We start from the raw sequence: 19,375 nt of genomic DNA, 5'->3' as shown, positions 1-19,375 counted from the left end.
CATAACACACCCAACCCCGAATCCCAGCCCTGAGGGGCTTGGCGTTCCAATGCATCCCCTGGGGACAGCAGAGTCGGCCGCTGAGCTCAGCCCATGGTGACACCACCAAGGGACCAATGGAAAATTCACCAAATCCTCATCAGAGACAAGAGAAAACTCCCATGGTTCCTGACAGCCTGAGGCAACTGCCAATTCCAGATCATTCCATCCATGCAGGAAAAGAGGCTTTTACATTAAAGCAGAAAAGAGTTATAGAAAAGGAGGGCAGAACAAACAACAAAGTTATTTGGACTCATGCTTCTTATGTCTGTTAGAAAGGCCAAGAAAATTCCATCCTTGCTCTTCTGACACAGCTCTCTCTGTTCATGATGTGGGACAGTGAGTCAATAATGAAGTTACTTTAACATCACAGGTATAAAATCCATTTTCATATCTGCAAAGAGCCAATATTATGTGTCCATAACAATAAACCTCTCACTGAGTAATGGTAGATGTCAAAGTAACTTTGTTTTAAAGATATAGTTTTTATTTCTTTTGTTAATTAAGCTCAATGAAATAGCTGCTTGTGTTAAACTGCCTGCTTGGATGGGATAACATCCAATGCACACAGGATGAGGACATCTGTATAGATCTGCCAACTATCAGCACTCACCGTCTGAAGGCAGAGTGGACCAAGGCCCAAACACTGAGGTGATAAGAATGGACTAAAACCACAACCAAGAAACACACATGCTCTGAAAAGGCAGATCCAAGGAAGAGCCATGCTAAACAGTTCTTGGAAGATGTAAAGTAGTTTGGGGGTAAAGTTTGCTGTGCATGAGGGTCTATGAATATGCAATAGGCAGATGTAAGGGGAAAGGTATTTCAGGGGATCCCTGAAGGTAACAGGGTGCTCCTGGCTGAGTGCCAAGATGCACCTGGCCATAATAATCTTTGCTCCATGGTCCTGGTCTCCCATTGTCCTTTATTTAACTTTGTACATTTTCACAGGAGACTGAACGTGTTTTTCACAGGCAGCTTCACAGAAACTGGAAAACGTGGGGGTTCCCCGGAGGGGGCATTGCTGATCCAGGGCATCGAGGCGCTGCCTGCAATCATCCATAACTGCCCATAAGGAGCCTCCAGGGCTTTACCCTCCATGAGCTGCAGCAGATGTGTCAGGAAAGTTGACAAGAGCCCATAAAATGGTCCTTGTTGCCAGCAGATTAGCCACTTGTAGCTCTTCAAAACTCCCTCCCATGAAAAGTGAAAAAACTTTACCCGTTCCTAAATGTGAAAAATACGTTCACTCTCCTGTGAAAATGTATAAAGTTTAATAAAGGACAATGGGAGACCAGGACCATGGAGCAAAGGCTGTTATGGCCGGGTGCATCTTGGCACTCAGCCAGGAGCACCCTGTTACCTCCAGGGACCCCCTGAAATACCTTTCCACTTACATCAGCCTGTTGCATATTCATAGACCCTCATGCATATCCATAAACTACTTTACATATTCCAGAAACGATTTTACATGGCCCCTCCTTGGGTCTGTCTTTTCAGAGCATCAGAGCATGTGTGTTTCTTGGCTGTGGTTTTGGCTGCTTCTCGTAATCACCTCCAGTTTTTGGGTCTTGGTCCACTCTGCCTGCAGACGGGGAATGCTGATAGTTGGCAGATCTGTACAGGTGTCCTCATCCTGTGTGCATTGGATGTTATCCCATCCAAGCAGGCAGTTTAACACAAGCAGGTATTTCACTGAGCTTAATTAACAACAGAAATAAAAACTTCAGAACAAAGTTACTTTTAAAAATGGTCTCAGCCCATATTTGATCCCAGTCCAGTCGATCCCAGTATGTGTGGTCCTGATCCATATGGTCCCACTCCCTAGGATCCTATTCCAGAGGATCCCAGTCCATATAATCTCAGTCCAGGCGATCTCAGTCTGTGTGGTCCCAGTCCATTCAGTCCCAGTCCATATTTGATTCTACTCCAGGCTATCCTGTTCTGGAGGGTTTTGATCCAGAAGATCCCAGTCCGCGTGATCCGAGTCCAGGTGATCCCAGTCCATATTTGATCCCAGTCCAGTTGATCCCAGTCTGTGTGGTCCTGATCCATATGGTCCCACTCTGTGCAGTCCCAGTCCATAGGATCCCAGTCCATATTTGATCCCAGTCCATATTTGATCCCAGCCCATATTTGATCCCTGTCTGTGTGGTCCTGCACACAATCCCAGGGTCTGGAATTCCAGTCCCCAGCCAGGAAAAAATGTTCCTACCCTCGAACTTCCTTCCTCTCATGTTAAAAAATTAGAATGAAATTATAAATAAATAAATAGAAATTAAAATAAATACTTATGCTGAGAATGAAATATAAGAATTTCAGCTCTTACCTACAATACTCCCATAATGACTCAAGCAAAAAAAAAAAAAAAAAAACTATTACTATAACATTACCAATAAATATAAATAAATTATAAACCAAGAAATAACTTTTGAAAGTTTTAACTCAATGACTAATATACTTGAGATAAAAAATAACTAAAAACTAGCATACAATCTAACACACCTTAGTAAAACAATTCATATTACAAAGGTACTAAACACAAAACACCACTATAATTTCTCAGACATTTTAACCAAACAATTAAACTTTATTAACATCCTTAAGTACTCTAAAACAATTAAAATTAGTTTTAAAAGATTTATTGGGCATGCGTGGTTTTATTTGGATATTGGTTTTTGAATTGTTAGTGGCTAGATGATTTTAAAAATGGGACTTTTGTAGGAATTTAATCAACTGAGAAGGGAGCACTCAGCAAACAGAACTGACTGAAAATGAATGGGACAGAAATCATTAACTCTGAAAGTTTTATTTGCTATCAAATACATCCCACACACCCAGCCACCCAACACAATCCCCATCCCATTGCTCCATGTTGGGATCCCACTTCTACCAAACTCCTTCAAACCCCATCTCACCCCGGTTTCTGTGGAGTGGAGTGAGTTTGGCCTGGGATTGAGTTTTTTTGAGGAGAAAACAAGCAATCTGAGAGGGGATTGAGCCTTTTTGGGTTAAAATTCAGTTATTTTCAGTGGGATTTGAGTGGTTTGGAAGCGACAGATTGACACTCTTATCTTCTAGATTGGAAAAACATGGAGAAGAGAAGAAGAATTAAAGCCAAACCAACAGGAGAAGCAGCCAGGTGTGTTCCCAACATGGATCACAGGAAATGTGAGTTACCAGGGCTTTGCCCAAAGTGCCTCCTCCAGTGAAGGATGGAGCTGGAGCAGCGCACAAAGCTCTTCCCGCACTCGGGGCACTTGCAGGGTTTCCCTTAGTGGTGCCCCCGGTGGTGATGGGTCAAGTGAAAGCTGCTGGAGAAGCTCTTCCCACACTGGGGACACTCGTAGGGCCTCTCCCCAGTGTGAATGCGCCGGTGGGTGATGAGGTGGGATTTGTGCCTAAATCCCTTCCCACAGCCGGGGCAGTGGAAGGGCCTCTCCTCTGTGTGAATCCGATAGTGCTGGAGGAGATGGGAGCTGGTCAGAAACGTCTTCCTGCATTTACCACACTTGTACGGCCTCTCCCATGTGTGGATCTTTTGGTGGCAGATCAGACTGCAACAGTGGCTGAAGCTCTTCCCACATTCGCCACACTCGTAGGGCTGTTCCCCAGTGTGGGTCCTCTGGTGGCCGATCAGGTGGGAGCTCTGGCTGAAGCTCTTCCCACATTCCTCACACTCATGGGGCCTCTCCTCAGTGTGGATGTGTTGGTGCCTGACAAGATGGGAGTTCTGCCTGAAGCCCTGCCCACAGTCAAGGTGGCGGAAGGGCCTCTCATCTGTGTGCGTGCGCTGGTGAAGGAGGAGTTCAGAGCTGGTCTGAAACCTCTTCCTGCATTGATCACACTCGTAGGGCTGTTCCCCAGTGGGGGTCCTTTGGTGCTTGATCAGACCAGAGCTCTACCTGAAGCTCTTCCCACACTCCACACACGTGTGGGGCTTCTCCCCATCATGGAGCTGCTCATGGAGCACCAGCTCCAAACTCTGGCTCCATCTCTGGCTGCCTTCCCGGCCCAGGCTGGCTCTTTCCCCCTCAGATCCCGGCCAGCTGTGTTTGCAGCCCCTCCTTGTGCGGCATCTCCGGGGCTTTTCCTCCCTGTTTGCTTCCTGCGCTGTGGAGCCGCTCAAAACGGCCTCTTCCACCAGGTTCTGCTGCGGGCATTTGTCCTCCCTGCTCTCCATGCTCAGCTCCTGCTCTGGGGGAGGAAGGACAAGGACAGGATGGGATTTCCCTCCGTGCCACAGGCAAGGGCAAGGAGATCCCCCAGGGCTGTGCTGCAGCCGGGGCCTTGCTGGGCTGGGAGAGGGGAAAGGGACACTGACTTCCTCCTCACATGCCTCAGTGTCCTGGGGAATCTTCTTCTTCCTCACAGCCTTCCTCGCAATGGGAAATTGTGGATTGGGGAAAACAAGGGATGAGCACGTTTGTAGGAGCGTCGGGGGGTAGGACAGTCAGGATGGACGGAGATGAGAGATCTCTGAAGCCAGGTCATGGAACTAGAACTTGAGGTTTATTGCAAAGGGCCTGGGTTCAGGGCTCTGCTTGGAGCTGCCAGCCACAGCTCAGAGCAGGACCAAGAGAAGAGAGGGGTAGAGAGGACGAGAGGGTAAGAGAGTAAATGGGGAAGAGCGTAAGAGAGTGAGGTTCCTGTTGCAATACAATAAATCTTCTTCTGAGTTGAATATTCTATTTCTCACTAACCAATCTAGTACAAGATACAAATCCTAGAGCATTTACATACAGCCTATAAAAATCATGACATCACCATACTGTGTTACAATTTAAACCCTAAAAACTACTCTTTGGACACCTTCTGCTGAGCTAGTAAGGTCTGCTCTGACCCCTGGACCTGTCTGCAAGCAGAGGGAATTGTATCATCAATAGGGGATTACCTTCAGTTAGGCCACACCATTGTTTTCCAGTTGTTCAGTAACTAAGGTATCTAAAAGCTTGCTTTCATCTCCATCTTGCTTATAGTTTCTATATTCTCAAAATCTTTTGCCAGACAATCATATTTATAAGGCTTTCCTGTTTCTTCTTCCCCAAGACACAATGAGTTTAAAGGTCCCTCTGCCCGAGTCCATCTCTACAAGTCACCGGAGAGGTGGGCTGCATAAAACCTCCCAAACACCAGGATTCAGCCCTGAAAAAGCCTCCCAGGAGTTCCCCGTCCCTGGTCCCTACCCTTTGGCATTCAGAGGTACCCCCCTGTCCCAGCTGCTGGGGTCACGCTGGGATTGGGGGTCCCCCTTCTCCTCGGTGCCCGCCCAGCCCAGGCTGCTGGCAGTCCCAGCAATCCCAAAAGCTCCCCCGTCTTGGCTCTCCCCATTTCGGGATGCTGGGGCTGTTTGGGCTCCGGGGCTCCCTTCTCCCCTCATTCTCTGCTCTGGGCTGCAGCGGCTCCAAGAAGTCCCCCCTGCCCCTCTCCAGGCTCTTGAGGCTCCCACCCATGGCGGCGCTCCCCCCTTTCTGGGCTCCCCACTTTGGGCTCCTGGAGCACACAGGGCTCTGCTCCTCCAGGCTGCCTGTGCAGGCAGCCGCCACTGGCACCCCCCGAAGTCCCCCCGAGGGGCCTTTTCCGCTCAGCCTTGGACTGCTTCATTCTCCAAACATCCCCCCAAAAACCCAACCCAGGGACCGCCTGGGATATCTGGGCCGAGCTCCCCATCCCCCCTCTCCTGCGCGATGGGGGGGCGATGATCCCACAGGTGGGGGCTGCGAATTCAGGCCGGGTTCGGAGCGACCGCGTGGTTCCCTCAGCTCAGCCTTCATCCGCCTTTGTCCCTCCTCTTCCTCCCGCTCCTCCTCTTCCATCCCCCCTCCCGCTCCTCTGTGTTTTCTCCACCTCCTTCTCCTCTTCCATCCCTCCCCTTCCATCCCTCCTCCTCCTCCTCCCTCCTAACCCCACCTCCTCCTCCTCCTTCATCCCTGCCCTTCCCTCCCGCCTCCTTCTCCCCCAGCAGCAGCCACACCCTCGGTGCCCCATTCCCGCAGCCCTCGCAGCCCACGGCAGGAGCAGGGATGGAGCCAGGACAGGTCGGGATGGGCAGCACGGGGCTCTTGGTTGCTCCCAGCTGCTGCAGGTGGGGAGAACCTGGCCCAGGCCAAAGGGGAGGCAAACTGGCCAAACTGGGGGCTGCACATCCCAACTGGGCCTTGCTAGGGACCCTGCCTGGCCGCTGCCAGCCCTTGGGGCTCCTCTTAGGAGATCCGGGAGGGGGAAATGGAGAGAAGGCTGGGGGATCCCAGGAGTGACGTCCCTGGGAGGGACTGGGCTGTACTGGGGTAACTGGAACCTTACTGGGACCACTGGGAGTGATTGGGAAGGGCTGAGGATTGGGACATGCTGAGGGCAAGTGGGATATACTGGGAATGCCTTTGACCTTACTGGGGTGACTGGAAACAACTGGGAGCATGCTGGAGGCTAATGGGAGGGAGTAGGAGTGACTGGGATGATACTGGAGGCAACTGGAATCACACTGGGTGGAAGAGGGATTACTGGAATCATGCTGGAGGCAACTGGAAATCACCAGGAAAGACTAGGACCATTCTGAGGGAACCAGAACCTTTCTGGGCACACTGGGAGATACTGGGAGTGTCCGTGACCATACTGGGGGGACTGGGACCACACAGGCAGCAACTGGGAGTGAGTGGGACCATGCTGAGAGGGACTGGGGCTATTCTAGGGACAACTGGGATCATATTGGCAGGAACTGGGAACAACTGGAACAATTCTGGCAGCAACTGGGATCATACTGGGATCACAGTGGGAGCAGCTGAGTCCATGCTGGCATTGACTGGGATCACACTGAGGGTGACTGGAATCATACTGGGATTCACTGGGAGTGGCTGTGAGCAACTGGAATCATGCTGAAAGCAACTGGGAGGAAGTGGGAGTGACTGAGAACATGCTGGAGGTAACAGGAAGAGGCTGGGAGTCACAGGGATCATACTGGAGGCTACTGGGGTCCTGCTGGCATTGACAGGAAGCAACTGGGATCACACTGGGGGTCACTGGGATCATACTGGGAGTGACTGGGATCATACTGGGATTATAGTGAGTGTCAGTAGACCCTGACTGGGTGTTACTGGAAGCTACCAGGCCTGTGCTGGGAGACAACTGCGCACATACTGGGAGCAATTAGGAATGACAGGATGCATGCTAGTGAAAACTGGGATGTCCTGGCAGTGACTGGCATAAATCTGGGGGCAGCTGAACCCCACTGAGGTAACTGGGAGTGCCTGGCAATGACTACGAGAATGTTCAGGGCAACTGAATGAGACAGATAGAGATCCATTCTGAATTAGGTGAAGTGTCTAGGAGAGGTGAAAAGTCTGTGAAGCCAAAGCTGAAGGAAAAGCCGCATTCCAGAGACAACAAGGAGACAGAGAAAGAAAAACAGAAATGACCACAAGGCCAATTTGCCCCCGACCTAAGAATTCCTTTGATAAAGAAGAACTGGCGATAAATGTCACGCGGAATGAATCCGTATGAACTTATTGTGAAACTGTATGCATATGCATTTGAAAGGGGGATAAAAGGAGACCTGAGGTCTTCAGGGGTATGCATGCCTTTTGGGAAGGCTTGCGTCCGGCACACGTCCTAATAAAAGCATACCGGGCTTTACAACTTTTATAAAGTTGTGAGGTTTCTTCTTTTCTCCGCAAAACATTCTTGGTGAGCCAGCCAGGAGAGAGAGATACCTTCCGTCTCCCTCTCTGTCCCCACAGGGGCAAGGGGGGAACCAAAGTACTCCTAGGCGCACCCAAGGATTTTCCTGGAAGAGGCTCCACTCGTCTCGACTTGCCTCCTACTGGGACAGACAAGGACCTGCTGGCCTGCGGAGGAAGATATGGTATGTACTGAGGGGCCCCCGGGGTGGGGGGAAAGGAGAGCAAGGGAGTAAAACACCCAGAGACATCTGGGTTCAGCTGATAGAGCAGCTGTATTAGAGACGGGGTTCATCGTTCTGATAGAGCGGAACCGCTAGTGGCTCTGGGGGTGAGCTGGGTGAACCCGTGTATGCGTGTATTTGGGTTCATTGTTCTGATAGGGCAGAGCTGAACCCGTGTGTGTTTTCTTTGTTTGTGTGTGTGAGCGGTGTCCGGACACTGTGTTGCTGTATGTTGCATTGTGTGATCAGCGCGCTGTATTTGTAATCGTGCAAGTGTATAAAGTGAATTGTATATAAAAGCGAGTAGATCCATAGCGCTCTATTGTGCAGGGGGGGGAGTTCCTACCCACCGCTGGAGAGGCTGAGTAAGCACCGGCCGGGGTAGGCTGTGGGGGCGGGGAGCGCCCGACAGATAAAATAGAGTAAACAGTGGAAAAGCGTGGGTGAGGACGTTTATTGAGTAAAGGTGGTAAATTGTGGTTTAGGTTGTGCATGCTTTCACCATGGCTAGACGAACCCGAGGGGTTCCTCTGCGTCAGTGGTTTGGACTCGACCCTTGGGAGTTTGTGAATCCGGTGGATTATTGGATAGATAGGGGAGACGAACGAGTTCATTTAGAGGGGCTCTACCAGACTTCAGCTGGCACTCTTGTAAGTCTGGACTGGGAACAGCTTGCCGTAGAGGATTTAGAGCTCCCTGTAATAAATGGAATAGCTTGCCTTTGCAGGAAATTTTGAGTAGCCTTTGGTGCATCAAGAGGCTGACATGCTGCATGGGTATTATTACAGTGCACAGTTTGTGGGAAACGCTGGTATTGCTGTTCTAACAAGCGACAGGGCACGTGCCCCAGGTGTAGATTAGAGGTTTCTGATCAAGCTGATTCAGAGTCTAAGATCTTAAAACTTGTGTGTGGGAAATCACATCTGATACCTGCCACTTGGAGTGTGTGGGAGGAGGACTGGGAAGCTACTGTGAAGTCCTGTGAAAAGAGGTTTGGGTGGAAGCGAGATAGGGCAAGAAGGAAATAATGGGAACTAACCAGAGCAAGGAAGTTCCACGGGCCAGCCCCTTAGGGTGCATCTTGGCCCACTGGAAGGAAGTCACTAGCCGGGGGGGCTCTGAGAATAAAAAGGATCTAATCCAGTATTGCACACGCTGGTGGCCCTTATACAGGTTAGAGGACGGAGCAAAGTGGCCACCCACTGGAACCTTAGACTATAATACTTTACTGCAGTTAATGTTGTTTTTAAGACGGGAAGGTAAATGGGATGAGGTCTTGTATGCTGATATGGTTTTTGTTTTAAGAAATCACCAAGAGTGCCAAAAGGACTGTGGGATTAAATCAGACCCACTAGTCTTGGCCCTTGAAAAAGATAACAAGGCAAAGAGAGGGCAAATCAAACGCTGTTGTTCAGCATGCAGTATAGGACAACGGTGTATAAGATCAGATAAGGTCTATCGTTCTGAGGAGCAAGAACAGGACACATTTGAGTGGGTGAAAGCTCCTCCAGCTCCTCCCCGAGGGGGGAGGTTAGGGAGGTTGAGGCTGAAATTGAGGATGTGGAGGAAGGGAACTTCCCCAAAAAGGAGGAGGACTCAGGTGGGGAAGGCACATCTACTAGAACCCACTCCACCTGTGGGAGTCCAGTTGCATCTAGAACTAGGAGGCAAGTAGTGCTACAGGCCCCTCTGCGACAGGCAGTGGAACCAGAAGGGGCCAAATTAATGATTAAAGTGCCATTTACCACCCTTGATTTAGAAGCATGGGAAAGGATTGCGAAGAATTATCGTGTTGACCCGATACTCACTGCCAAACGCCTACAATATGTTATCAAACAACACAATCCAGACTGGGCTGACATCCAGCTACTACTAGATGCTTTCACTGAAACAGAGAAACAGCTGATCTTAAAGACAGCAGGGAATTTGGCAGAGGATTACTGTAAGACCACACAGCTGGATGTAAAAGAACATTTTCCCCTCCAAGACCCAGAATGGGATCCTAATGTGTTGGCAGAGGTAAAGAAATTAGCAGAGTATCAAGAGTGGATAGCAACAGGGGTAGAAAGAGCTATTCCAAAAACCATAAACTGGTCTGCCTTATATTCCCTTAAGCAGGGGCCTTCTGAGACTCCTTCTGAATGTCTAGAGTGTTTAAGGGATACTATGTGTCGTCATACATCATTAGATCTGGAGTCTGAGATAGGGACAAATCAACTAGTTAATTCATTTTTGGGGCAGTCTGCTGGAGATATCAGGCGTAAACTTCAGAAAATTTGGGGACCAGATGGGAGAAATCTCGAAGCCTTGTTAGAGGAAGCCTGGAGAGTATTTAGTAACCGGGAGGAAGGATATAAACAAGGAATGAAAAGGTTGGTGGCAGTGGTACAGGAGGAAAGGCAGAGGAAATACAACCAGGGACCGCTGAGACAAGGACCACCTCAGCTGGGCAGGAACCAGTGTGCAATCTGCAAAAGAATTGGTCACTGGAAAGGCCAATGCCCAGAACCAAGAAGGAGTGACCAACAGATGGCTGCACACGTACAAAACAACTGAGGAGGACCGGGGGATTCTACCCCAGCGGATCCACTGGTTATAACAATGAGGCTGGGGGAAGAAGGGAAAAGGGTGGAATTCTTGGTTGACACAGGAGCTACATATTCAGTCTTAAATAAAGCTTTAGTACCTGTGGAAAATGATTATGTTGTAGTGCAGGGGGCAACTGGCCAGTTTGAAAGGGCATATTTTTGTAAACCTTTGAGGTATAAATTGGGAAAACAATGGGGTATTCATAAATTCTTGTACATGCCTAATTCACCAAGGGCACTTCTAGGGAGAGATTTATTGGAACAATTACAAGCAACCATTACATTCAAAAATGGGGAAATTACTCTGGAGGTGAATGATCAAAAGTACATAGAGGTATTAAGTTTAACTCTGACAGCTATTGGCATTAAGGAAGAAATTGATGAAGAAATACTAGGTCAGGTATTTCCTGGGGTGTGGGCCTCTGGTGTGCCAGGGAGGGCGAAAAATGCCTCCCCCCATAGTAATCAAACTCAAGGAGGGAATGCAACCAGTAAGAATCAAGCAGTACCCCCTAAAGAAAGAGGATAGGGAAGGAATCAGCCCAATAATCGAAAATTTTCTGCGGTTAGGATTACTGAAAGAATGCCAATCTGATTTCAATACTCCCATTTTACCTGTTCGGAAATCTGATGGGTCATACCGGATAGTACAGGATTTGAGGGCTGTCAATAAAATAACAGAAGGTCTGTATCCAGTGGTAGCCAATCCATACACTTTGTTAACTTGCCTAACACCTGAGCTAACCTGGTTTACTGTTTTAGATTTAAAGGATGCATTCTTTTGCCTCCCCATCCATGAAGCCAGCCAAAAAATCTTTGCATTCGAATGGGAAAGCCCTAAAAGTGGGCGCTAAACCCAGCTCACATGGACCATACTACCCCAAGGCTGGAAAAATTCCCCTACTTTGTTCAGGGAGCAACTTGCAAAGGATCTGGAGTCCCGGGAAGCTCCACGGGAAGGAGAGAGGCTTTTGCAGTATGTGGATGACCTTCTAGTGGCCACTCGGACGAGGGAAGCATGTGTGGCCTGGACGGTAAGCCTTTTGAATTTCCTAGGAGTCCAAGGATACAGAGTCTCAAAGAAAAAGGCACAGGTGGTGAAACAGAAAGTTATCTACCTGGGGTACGAGGTGAGTGCTGGGCAATGGACTTTAGGGCAGGCTTGCAAGGAAGCCATATGCCAAACCCCAAAACCCCAGACAATAAAAGAGCTCCGAACCTTCTTAGGCATGGCAGGATGGTGCCGGCTGTGGGTTTATAATTATGGACTGCTTGTCAGACACCTCTATGCTATTATTGCCGATGGAAGCAGAGATCTCCAGTGGACAAAAGAAGCAACACGGGCCTTTCCCCAGCTAAGGGATGCTCTCATGTCAACTCCAGCTTTGGGACTTCCAGATGTGAGTAAACCATTCTTCCTATTTTCCCATGAGAAACAGGGAATTGCCCTGGGAATACTGGCTCGGGACTTGGGTCCATACTGGAGGGCAGTTGCTTACCTCTCTAAGCTGCTAGATGCAACAGCCAAAGGCTGGCCAAGTTGCCTCAGAGCTGTAGCAGCAGTTGTGCTGAATATTCAAGAGGCACGCAAGTTTGCCCTGGGACAAAAATTGACTGTGCTAGTGTCCCACACAGTATCTGCAGTACTGGAAGTAAAGGGTGGCCACTGGTTTTCACCACAGAGGTTTCTGAAATACCAGGCCATCATAGTAGAGCAAGATGATGTAGAGATCGTGGTGACTAATATTGTCAACCCAGCTTCCTTTCTCAGTGGAAATCAAGGAGAAGCAGTACACCATGATTGCCTGGAGACCATTGAAGCTACCTACTCCAGCCGCCCAGACCAAAAGGACACTCCTCTGGACGATTCAGAGATCTGGTTCACTGACGGGAGCAGCTATGTTGCCAATGAGAAGCGATATGCTGGGTATGCAGTGACCACCTGCAGAGAGGTAATCGAGGCTGGACCTTTACCAACAGGGACCTCCGCGCAGAAGGCTGAGATAATTGCCCTGACCCGTACCCTGGAAAGGGCAAAAGGGAGGAGAATAAACATCTACACAGACTCGAGGTATGCATTTGGAGTTGTACATGCACATGGGGCCATCTGGAAGGAGAGGGGACTGCTGACCTCACAGGGAAAGAACATCAAACATGCACAAGAGATAATCCAGCTGCTGGAAGCAGTACAGCTGCCTGAAAAGGTAGCAATTATGCACATTAAGGCACACCAAAGAGTGAGCTCAGAATTGGAAGAAGGAAATGAGCTGGCAGATAGAGAGGCAAAAGAAGCAGCAAAAGGTGAGGTAGCTACTGAAGGAGTCCTTATTCCAGATGGACAAATTTCCCTTGAAGGTAAGCCAGAATATAACAAGAGAGATAGGAAATTAATTGAAGATCAAAAAGGGGCGTATAACCAAGAAGGGTGGGCTACCATTGAAAAGAAAGTGGTAATCCCTTCCCATTTATTGTGGTCACTAGTAAGGGAAGAACACCAGAAAACGCACAGGGGAATAAATGCCCTGTACACATACCTGATTGAAAGAATTGTTGCTAAGAATTTATATGCCACTATTACTCAGGTGACCCGACAGTGTGATCTTTGCCTCCAGACTAACCCCAAAAATACCCCCAGACCGAAACTCGGTCAGATTGGGAGAGGTCATGGGCCTGGACAACAGTGGCAAATTGACTTTTCAAAACTCCCAAGGAAAACGGGGTATCGGTATTTGCTGGTATTGACAGATACACTTTCAGGGTGGCCAGAAGCATTCCCTACCAGAACTGTCAAAGCTAGAGAAGTGACCAGAGTGTTATTACAAGAAATAATACTGCGCTTCGGAGTTTCAGCCACAATATCCTCAGATAGAGGATCACATTTCATTTCCAAAATAGTGCAACAGATTAGTAGCCACCTGGGCATAGACTGGGAACTCCACACCCCATACTGCCCCCAATCAAGCGGCCAGGTGGAGAAAATGAATCATTTGATTAAACAGCAAATCATAAGACTGGGGCAAGAAGCTTATCTACCCTGGCCCCAAGCTCTTCCACTAGTGCTATTGCAAATTCGAACAAAACCTCGAGCTAAAGAAAAGTTGAGCCCTTTTGAAATACTCTATAGAAGACCATATGGAATACAAGAGGGAGTGTCCACCCACATTGGAGAGGTAACACTAGCCACCTACATGGTGGCCTTAAACAAACAGCTCAGAGAAATTGAGAAACATGTGGCTAGAACTCAGAGCCGGGAATTAGATGGGCCAGTACATAACATACAACGTGGAGATTATGTATATGTTAAGTCTCTTACAGAAAAGACCTTGGAACCACAGTGGGAGGGACCGTTCCAAGTGCTTCTCACCACCTTCACTGCAATCAAAATCAAGGAGCAGAATGCCTAGATTCATCACTCTCAGGTGAAGAAGGCCCAGAAACCCCTTGAGGAGTGACGCCAAGAAACAATGAACTGAGATTAAAACTTACTCGGGCAAAATGAGTATATTGCGGTCGGGAGTAGTTCATACTTTAATTTGTAGAATTGTTTCGTGTGTAATCATAACTGAAGTTTTACAACTTGAAAGTACCTCTATTCAGAGCAATGCTGAATGGCCTTGGTCCCAGGCATTTAATCAGTATACTGGATCCATGGGAAAACCTTCTGAGATAAAGGATTTAAACCTATCCACTGTAGGAATTCATGGAGATCAAGTATATGAAGAGCAGGAATGGCAAGAACAGAAACTGTGGACACTTCAAGGGATCAGAGAAGAAATCAAGGTAGGGTGCCGGATGATAAATGAGACGGCTTATGAGAGACCAAATGAAATTAGTGTCTCAACCTCTCCTGGCGTATATGAACACCAAGAAATCTGTGATAGCCTAAATGAATCAGATGCTGGTGTAATTTCACCTTAATAGAGCCTGTAGAAATAACTTGCCTTTGGGCACAAGATGATATCGGGCTTTCATTTAAATTCAAAGTAGACACTACACCTTTTACCACAGCAGGACCCTTTACAGCCCACACCAAGACTCAAATAGTTCAGACTCAACCCAAACTTAAACCTGAGGTGTATGGAATAGGCCCCTATGTAGTAAGGAATGTGGGTGAGCAACAACTATTATTCAATCCAGAATGGTCTCTCAAACGTGTGGAATTGATAATGCAAATGAACATCTCAAAAATCCAACCAGCCTGCTCCTCCTTCCTAAAATCTTCCTTTGAGGGCTGGACAACATGGTTACAAAAACAGGCATACCTCAAGAGCAGAACAAGAAAAGATCTAACTGGCATATTAGGGAGAAGATTAGGAGTTTCAAATGGAATTGATTCAGAAATACTGATGAATAAACTGGCTGCTGCAGCAAGTAGCCTAACAAAATTGAAGCAACCCTTACAGTCATCTCTATTGGCATTAGGAACTAGCCAGTGGCAGATTTCAAAAGTACTTTCAAAGTGAGAAACAGCCGGAGACCAAGACCACAAGCTAATTGTAGAAGCACTTAGTACAGTTCAAGATAATGTGTCTTGAGCTTTCAATTGTATACAAGCACAGTTATAGGTGCAGACAACAGCAGCTCTGATCATACGAGAAGGGAGTGAAAGTAATTTTCCAGCTGAAATTCGGAAGATTGTGTGGGATAATGCAACAGATTTTGAAAGGAAGTTTCAATCCTGGTGGACTATGGTGAATTTCACCTATGATCCTGTTTCTAATGTGGCAGCTGCCTTTGTGCTTACCATACATAATGCCACTGTTTATGTTATCCATCCCATCATTGCCCTAGGATGAAACCATGAAAAAACAATACTCTATCCTTCAGAACATAGAGTGTGGGCATGAAAGATGAATGGAAAGTGGCAGACAGTAAACTTAGAATCCTGCATTACTAGAGAACAGATGGGATTCATTTGTGAAAGCAATACTATTAATGCTCAGGATGTGTGTTTGGACACTGAACAAAGTACTTGTCACTTTGAAATTCATCCAGTCACTTACCAGAAAACTGTGCTTGCATATACTGGAAAAGGGTGCGTGTGTCTGAAGACTGCCTGTGCTGCTGTAAAAATTGATAGAAATTATGTTATTCTGTCTAGTAGAAATCATTCTAATTTCTGTATTTGTAATTTTGTTAAGATTATCGGGTGTGATTTTTCCTACTTAGCCCCAGTGACATCCCACCAGCTGATTAAAGCTAACTGCACGATGTATCACAGACTACCACCTACCCCTATTGAGATGAACCTTACATTAGTAAAACAATTAATTAAGCACCAAGACCTATTGGAGATCTTGAAGGAAATCCAAGAAAGTGGAAAGAAAACCTTAATTACTGTCCAACACGATACAAAGGAGATAACCAGGGTTCTACAAAGAATAAAACAAAATATGGATCATCACTGGTGAGATGTGATCTTTGAGTGGTCACCAACTGCAAATGGAATCTTTAATAAGTTGTGCCACCCCATTGTAGTTTTACTAATATTAGTTGAGATAAGCTTAAGATTATCTATTATATTGTTAATTTGGACCTGTAGAATGCTACAACGAATAGCTGTACTAACCTCTTTGTCAAACGTACATGGTGAAGCATTAAAAGACACTTATTGTCGTGAAGGTTTTTATTAAGTAAAAGAATTTACTTATTTCATAGGAAAGGGGGGAATGAGACAGAGTAGAGATCCATTCTGAATTAGGTGAAGTGTCTAAGAGAGGTGAAAAGTCTGTGAAGCCAAAGCTGAAGGAAAAGCCGCATTCCAGAGACAACAAGGAGACAGAGAAAGAAAAACAGAAATGACCACAAGGTCAATTTGCCCCCGACCTAGAAATTCCTTTAATAAAGAATAACTGGTGCTAAATGTCACGCGGAATGTGTATGTATGAACCTATTGTGAAACTGTATGCATATGCATTTGAAAGGTGGATAAAAGGAGACCTGAGGTCTTCAGGGGTATGCATGCCTTTTGGGAAGGCTTGCGTCCGGCGCGCGTCGTAATAAAAGCATACCGGGCTTTACAACTTTTATAAAGTTGTGAGGTTTCTTCTTTTCTCTGAAAACACTGTTAAATAAGCAAACGAATGCTACCTCTCTCTCATTGAGGGAGGGCCTGCTCTGAGACATAAAGACCATCAGACATGCCACCTTGCAGAAATGCGATAGAGTTTTTACTCTGGGTACATGGGTATGGGTGTGTAGACTCTGAGGGCATGTGTTGCATGAACCTCTCCAGCCGCAGTGAGTAAATCCACAAGAGCACTCAGGTCCTGAGGGATGAAAGCTTCAAGAAGCTTCACATGGAAAGCAAAGACTGGTTCAATAAACACTTCCAGTCCTAGAGATTAAAGGGTTGGATGATGTCTAGCTAAAACAGGCCTATTAATTCTCTTAGTGGTTGTTGTTGTATTGTTAATTGTCCCATGTTTGTTTCAATGATCCTAGAAAGTCTTACAAAATTCTTTCAGTTCTATCTTTTTTGTAAAATAGAAAGGGGGAAGATACCCAACACAGGATCCTCATGGACTCCTTGGAGGAGAGAACTGGAGGCCAGGATGGCACAAAAACCTCTCAGAGACTCAGTGTGGGAAGGAAACACCTTAAAGGTACCTAAAAGTATTCTTAAATCCATAAAGTACCTTAAAAACCTTGATCATATAAAGGCATTAATGAGCCCCACTGAGTGTCAGTACAAAGCTCTCCAGGGGCTCATTAAAGCAGATAATTGGGGCCATGATCGCACAAACCTCTCACAGAGTATGTATCAAAAGGGAAACACCAAGTACCCTAAAATAACTGAAGTACCTTGAAGTAGCAATGAGCCCCACTGAGTGTTGTTACTGACAAAGCCTCTCCAGGGACTAATTACAGCAGATAATTCGAGGCCCTGATTGCACAAATCTCTCAGTGACTCCAAGGCAAAAGCAAAACCCAAAGTCCTTTGAAAAATCTGCAATCCCTGCAGGGAGCATTCAGGAGCCCCCAGGGCCATTCCTGACCAGGGCTCCCCAGGGACTCCTTCCAGCAGATCCTTGAGGCCACTGCAATGTGGGCTAGAGGGGGATGCTGAGAGCAGGACAAGGGGCTGACAGTGCCCAGCCTGGCTGGGGCTGTGCCAGGAGGCCCCAGGGCCTCAGGACAAGGTGTCTCCTCCCAGCCCTTGGTGGCACAGACCCTGCTGCTGTGCCCCAGGGCACCAAGACTTGGCTTCTCTTTGTCCCCACCTGTCATCACTGCCTCCAGTTCTCTGCTCTGCCTGGGGCCTGGGGACACTCTCTCAGTGGTGTCCCTCAGTGGGACCCATTAAAAATCCAAGAAACTTTGGAGTTGGATTCTGACTTGAAGTTTTGGAGAGGTTTCTTCAGCTCCCTCTCAGGGACTGATGTTCAGGGCCTGAGCAGAAAGCCCCAAGAGGCTCATTAAAGTCCTGGTGCTGTGTCTGTGCTGCTGAGCTGGGCTGCGCTCCTGGCCCAGAGGCAGCTCCTGGTAACCAAGAAGATCTTCAAAAGCACATTTCTCTTGATGAGCAGCTCTTCTGCCAGGCCAGCAGGGCTGGGGCACTGCCTGCAGCCACCCCAGGCACAGCAGAGAGGCACAGAGAGCTTCAATCAGTCAGGGCTGGGAAGGTGCTGAGAAGTGCCTGGGGAAGAATCACTGCCAGCCCTTGGCACAGGAACCTCTGGCTGCAGGACAATGCAGCTGCAGCTCCTGGAGCCATCTCCTACAGCTGGAACATCCCAATGCCTACAGACCCTGTGAGTACATTCTCTGATTTTCTCTTGTGCAGAGCAGCCAAGGGTGGCCAGGGCTGTCCTGCAAAGCAGGGTCCTGCAGCCCAGGGTGCTGTGCTGGGGCAGGGACTCTGCTGCCTGCCAGGGACAGCTCTCAGCCAGCTCTGGCAGCTGCTCCCAGCACTGGGGGATGAGATCTGAGTGGGAGGAGACAGCTGGTAAGGCTTGGAAGTGTTCTGCTTGTGTGGAGAGGATTCTGCATTGTTCAGGACTGCTCCCAACATGGCATTTAACTGCAGAACATTTCCAAGCAGATTATACAGGGAGCACAGGCAGGCAGGGGCTGCACAGAATGGAAAATCCTGCTTTTTAATCTACTGTTCTGGGTTGCCTGGATGGAAAATTGCATGTAGATTTTCATCTCTCAGTTAAGGTCAAGAAAAATTTAAAAATTTTCTCTCTGATCTGAACAAACAGGGCAGTGACAGAAATCAGCACAGGGCCCCTTAGAGGCAGTATCAGTGTCGCTTTTCCAGCCTCCTCAGCGTTTCTCTGGTTTTTCCATCAGAGCCTACAGAAGCAGAGCTGAAAGGTGTCTGCAGGGCAGAGATAAGCCCCCTGGGCTGGGCTGGGCTCTGGCAGCACTGGCAGGGCCCAGCCCTGGGCACAGGGAAGCAGCTGCTGGAAGGGACAGCTCCAGGCAGCAGAGCCCTGGGTAGGCAGTGGGGGGAAAGTGCCCCCAGGCTGTGCTGGGATATTAAAAGTCCTCTTCAAACCCAACTATTCCATTATTACTTTCTTACAGTTCTCCATGTGCAGCCCCAGCAAATGTCCAACAGCAGCTCCATCAGCCACTTCCTCCTGCTGGCATTGGCAGACATGCGGCAGCTGCAGATGCTGCACTTCTGCCTCTTGCTGGGCATCTCCCTGGCTGCCCTCCTGGGCAACGGCCTCATCATCAGCGCCGTAACCTGTGGCCACCACCTGCACACGCCCATGTTCTTCTTCCTGCTCAACCTGGCCCTCACTGACCTGGGGACCATCTGCACCACTGTCCCCAAAGTCATGCACAATTCCCTCTGGGACACCAGGAGCATCTCCTACACTGGATGTGCTGCACA

This window comes from Melospiza melodia, unplaced genomic scaffold (assembly GCF_035770615.1).
Source record: "Melospiza melodia melodia isolate bMelMel2 unplaced genomic scaffold, bMelMel2.pri scaffold_48, whole genome shotgun sequence".
In the NCBI taxonomy this organism is placed as follows: Eukaryota; Metazoa; Chordata; class Aves; order Passeriformes; family Passerellidae; genus Melospiza; species Melospiza melodia.
This window is presented reverse-complemented; position numbering follows the sequence as displayed.